The following is a 5,000-nucleotide window of genomic DNA, read 5'->3' as shown; positions in this document are numbered from 1 at the left end:
CGCCGCGGGGTGGGGCCGTTCCGGTGTGCGGTGGGCCGCACTTCTCCCCTAGTAGGACGTCGCGACCCGCTGGGTGCCGGCCTACGGCCCGGGTGCGCAGCCTGTCCTTCCGCGGGCCTCGGTTCGCGTCTGTTGGGCAGAGCCCCGGTGTCCTGGCTGGCTGCCCGGCGGTATATCTGGAGGAGTCGATTCGCCCCTTTGGGCGCTCGGGCTCCCGGCAAGCGCGCGCGGTTCTTCCCGGATGACGGACCTACCTGGCCCGGCCCCGGACCCGCGCCGCTGTTGGCTCGGGATGCTCTCGGGCGGAATAATCGCTCCCGTCAGCGGCGCTTCAGCTTTGGACAATTTCACGACCCGTCTTGAAACACGGACCAAGGAGTCTAACATGTGCGCGAGTCATTGGGCTGTACGAAACCTAAAGGCGTAATGAAAGTGAAGGTCTCGCCTTGCGCGGGCCGAGGGAGGATGGGGCTTCCCCGCCCTTCACGGGGCGGCGGCCTCCGCACTCCCGGGGCGTCTCGTCCTCATTGCGAGGTGAGGCGCACCTAGAGCGTACACGTTGGGACCCGAAAGATGGTGAACTATGCCTGGCCAGGACGAAGTCAGGGGAAACCCTGATGGAGGTCCGTAGCGATTCTGACGTGCAAATCGATCGTCGGAGCTGGGTATAGGGGCGAAAGACTAATCGAACCATCTAGTAGCTGGTTCCCTCCGAAGTTTCCCTCAGGATAGCTGGTGCTCGTACGAGTCTCATCCGGTAAAGCGAATGATTAGAGGCCTTGGGGCCGAAACGACCTCAACCTATTCTCAAACTTTAAATGGGTGAGATCTCCGGCTTGCTTGATATGCTGAAGCCGCGAGCAAACGACTCGGATCGGAGTGCCAAGTGGGCCACTTTTGGTAAGCAGAACTGGCGCTGTGGGATGAACCAAACGCCGAGTTAAGGCGCCCGAATCGACGCTCATGGGAAACCATGAAAGGCGTTGGTTGCTTAAGACAGCAGGACGGTGGCCATGGAAGTCGGAATCCGCTAAGGAGTGTGTAACAACTCACCTGCCGAAGCAACTAGCCCTGAAAATGGATGGCGCTGAAGCGTCGTGCCTATACTCGGCCGTCAGTCTGGCAGTCATGGCCGGTCCTTGCGGCCGGCCGCGAAGCCCTGACGAGTAGGAGGGTCGCGGCGGTGGGCGCAGAAGGGTCTGGGCGTGAGCCTGCCTGGAGCCGCCGTCGGTGCAGATCTTGGTGGTAGTAGCAAATACTCCAGCGAGGCCCTGGAGGGCTGACGCGGAGAAGGGTTTCGTGTGAACAGCCGTTGCACACGAGTCAGTCGATCCTAAGCCCTAGGAGAAATCCGATGTTGATGGGGGCCGTCATAGCATGATGCACTTTGTGCTGGCCCCCGTTGGGCGAAAGGGAATCCGGTTCCTATTCCGGAACCCGGCAGCGGAACCGATACAAGTCGGGCCCCTCTTTTAGAGATGCTCGTCGGGGTAACCCAAAAGGACCCGGAGACGCCGTCGGGAGATCGAGGAAGAGTTTTCTTTTCTGCATGAGCGTTCGAGTTCCCTGGAATCCTCTAGCAGGGAGATAGGGTTTGGAACGCGAAGAGCACCGCAGTTGCGGCGGTGTCCCGATCTTCCCCTCGGACCTTGAAAATCCGGGAGAGGGCCACGTGGAGGTGTCGCGCCGGTTCGTACCCATATCCGCAGCAGGTCTCCAAGGTGAAGAGCCTCTAGTCGATAGAATAATGTAGGTAAGGGAAGTCGGCAAATTGGATCCGTAACTTCGGGATAAGGATTGGCTCTGAGGATCGGGGCGTGTCGGGCTTGGTCGGGAAGTGGGTCAGCGCTAACGTGCCGGGCCTGGGCGAGGTGAGTGCCGTAGGGGTGCCGGTAAGTGCGGGCGTTTAGCGCGGGCGTGGTCTGCTCTCGCCGTTGGTCGGCCTCGTGCTGGCCGGCGGTGCAGGATGCGCGCGCCTGCGCGGCGTTCGCGCCCCGGTGCTTCAACCTGCGTGCAGGATCCGAGCTCGGTCCCGTGCCTTGGCCTCCCACGGATCTTCCTTGCTGCGAGGCCGCGTCCGCCTTAGCGTGCTCCTCCGGGGGCGCGCGGGTGCGCGGATTCTCTTCGGCCGCCATTCAACGATCAACTCAGAACTGGCACGGACTGGGGGAATCCGACTGTCTAATTAAAACAAAGCATTGCGATGGCCCTAGCGGGTGTTGACGCAATGTGATTTCTGCCCAGTGCTCTGAATGTCAACGTGAAGAAATTCAAGCAAGCGCGGGTAAACGGCGGGAGTAACTATGACTGCTGCGAGTCGCCTTCCTTGGGTTATAGTTACAGGGAGAGTGATGCGCAATACATGGGCCTAGCCCTCTTAGCCTCTCCTCTCCTGCGGTCTTCTCCCCTTCTCGTGGGCCCGCTGATTTTCGCAGAGTGGAAGACCGCACCAGGGGCTTGGGGGGGTTACCAGCCCCCCCTCGCATTATCCCTTTATAGTTGGGGGCAGCCTACAAGAAACAAGAGATGGTGGCCCTTCCGCTGAAGGTGCCACCCCAGCTACCCCAGCACCTATCCGGCCAACCGGCCGTAACGAAAATGCGATAGTTTGTGTAGCTCCCTTTGCTTGCAGTGAGTGCCACCGCACTTTTACCACGAAGAACGGTCTCGGGGTCCATCGCCGCCGCCAACACCTTGCGGCCGCCAACGCTGAGATCGTGACGGAGAGGCATCGCGCGAGGTGGACGGAGGAAGAAGTCCTGTCGCTCGCCAAGGCAGAGGCCGAACTGTTCCTTGAGAGGGACGCCCGGTTCTTCTTCGTTAATCAAGAGCTTATTAGGATGTTCCCCGACCGAACGCTTGAGGCAATCAAGTGCCGACGGCGGCAAGCTGCCCACAAGCAGCTTGTCCGCCAATTCATGGAGGCGCTTGAGATCGGTCGGGGGGAAGAGCCGGCGTCCCGCCGGGGAGCAGCGAGCTCGCTGCCTGACGCGGGCGAGGCCGCTGCGCCGCCCGTCGACGCAGCCGAGGACTTCGCGGCCGACACCACCGGGCCGCCGCCGGAGGGGCCGACTGACGCCGCCATCTGGGAGCATCTGGCGGGGCTACCTGCTTCCGCCCAGCGTTTCTCTGCTCTGGATCGAGTCATTGGTCTGGGGCGGGGCACGCCGCCCGATGTCATCCTGGGCATGCTCCCGGATGCCCTTGCGTCGGTCGGGTCCAGGGGGGAGAGGTCGATCACCAGGGCACAGCGGCCGCGCCAATCATCCAAGCGGCCGCCTGCCGCCCCGCCGCTGCAGAAGCGCAAGCGGCGCCGCTGGGAGTTCGCGCGGACACAGGACGCCTTCCGCAGGTCGCGTGCACGTTGCGTGCGCGGCTTGCTGGACGGCACCCTGCTGCAGCCGCCACCCGACATCCCCGGTCTGCTGGACTTCTGGGCGGACCTCTTCACGAAGAAGCCGATCTCCACCGCTGGCTTCATCCGTGATCGCCTTCTCCCGCACTCGGAGCCTGTCGCTCCTGAGTGCCTATGGGGGCCGGTCACACGTGAGGAGGTCGCTGCTGCCTTGCCGCCCAGGGGATCGGCGGCCGGGCCGGACGGCCTGACTCCAGCGGAGCTGCGGCGCCTGCCGCATGAAGTCCTGGTGAAACTCTTGAACCTCTTCCTCCTGGCCCGCGCCCTCCCCGAGCGTCTGCTTCGCGCCCGGACGTCACTTCTCCCCAAAACGGCTGCACCAACATCCCCCGCTGACTTTCGCCCCATTACGGTCTGCTCGGTGTTGGCGCGGACCTTTCACAAGGTTCTCGCGTCACGCCTGATGCGTGCATGTGCTGTGGACGAACGTCAGCGGGCATTCATCCCTCGGGATGGGATGTTGGAAAACACCTTCATCTTGGACACTGCTCTCACCGACGCAGTCCGCTCCTGTCGCTCTGTTTTTGTGGCATCGATCGACGTCTCTAAAGCGTTCGATTCGGTGGACCATGCTGCCCTCCGCCCCGTGCTGAGGGCTCATGGCCTGCCGGATTGCTTTATTGAGTACGTCGAAAGGTGTTACGAGGGTAGCACGACAGTGATAGCGGGCGGCGCCGACGTGGGCGTGCCCCTGCAGCCGGCAAGGGGTGTGCGTCAGGGTGACCCCCTCTCCCCCCTCCTTTTCAATTTTGCGGTGGACTATGTTTTGAGTCAACTTCCCTCCCACATCGGAGCTCGGATCCTCGGCCGCAGAGTCAACGCTGCGGCCTTCGCAGATGACGTCCTGCTTTTTGCATCGACCGCGAGGGGATTGCAGTCCCTCATCGACGCAGCCGTCGCAGCCCTCGGCCATCTGGGGCTGCAGATCAACGCCCGGAAGTGTTTCACCCTCGCTTTAGTCGCGTCTGGGCGTGACAAGAAGGTGAAGGTCGACGCCGACATTACCTTCAAAGCGGGCAACGCCACCATGCCCGCCCTACGTGTGGGTGAAACCTTCCGGTATCTGGGACTGCAATTCTCCACCGCGGGTCGCTGCGTGTTCAACCCACGACGCCACCTGATGGAGCAGCTGGACGTCATCTCCCGAGCTCCGCTTAAGCCGCAACAGCGCCTCTACGCCCTCACCAACGTACTTCTCCCAGGCCTGTACCACGGGCTGGCCCTCAGCCGCACCCGAGTGGGTGCGTTGAAAGCGGCAGACGTGACCATCCGGGCCGCCGTCAGGAGATGGTTCCGCCTTCCGGCGGACACTCCCCTGGGCTACTTCCATGCTCCTGTAGCCCAGGGAGGCCTCGGCATCCCATCATGCCGATGGATGGGGCCAACACTCCGCCGGTCCCGTCTCCTGGCGCTGAAGAGGATTGGACCAGCCCCCGACGGTGCAGGCCGGGACGAGGTACAGCGTGAGATTGAGGTGCTGGAGCGGCATCTTATGTGGGAGGGTCACCTCCTCAAATCGTCGACGCAGGTTGGAGAGATGTGGGCCGCGCGCCTGCACGTTGCCTTTGACGGTGCGGCGCTGTCA

General features: G+C 62.7%; 1 pseudogene; it reads left to right on the top strand.

The window, feature by feature from the left end:
- The window catches only part of LOC126436547 (large subunit ribosomal RNA), a 7,869-nt pseudogene that overhangs the window by 567 nt on the left and 2,302 nt on the right, over positions 1-5,000 (top strand).

This window comes from Schistocerca serialis, unplaced genomic scaffold (assembly GCF_023864345.2).
Source record: "Schistocerca serialis cubense isolate TAMUIC-IGC-003099 unplaced genomic scaffold, iqSchSeri2.2 HiC_scaffold_1239, whole genome shotgun sequence".
NCBI lineage: Eukaryota > Metazoa > Arthropoda > Insecta > Orthoptera > Acrididae > Schistocerca > Schistocerca serialis.
This window is presented reverse-complemented; position numbering and strand designations above follow the sequence as displayed.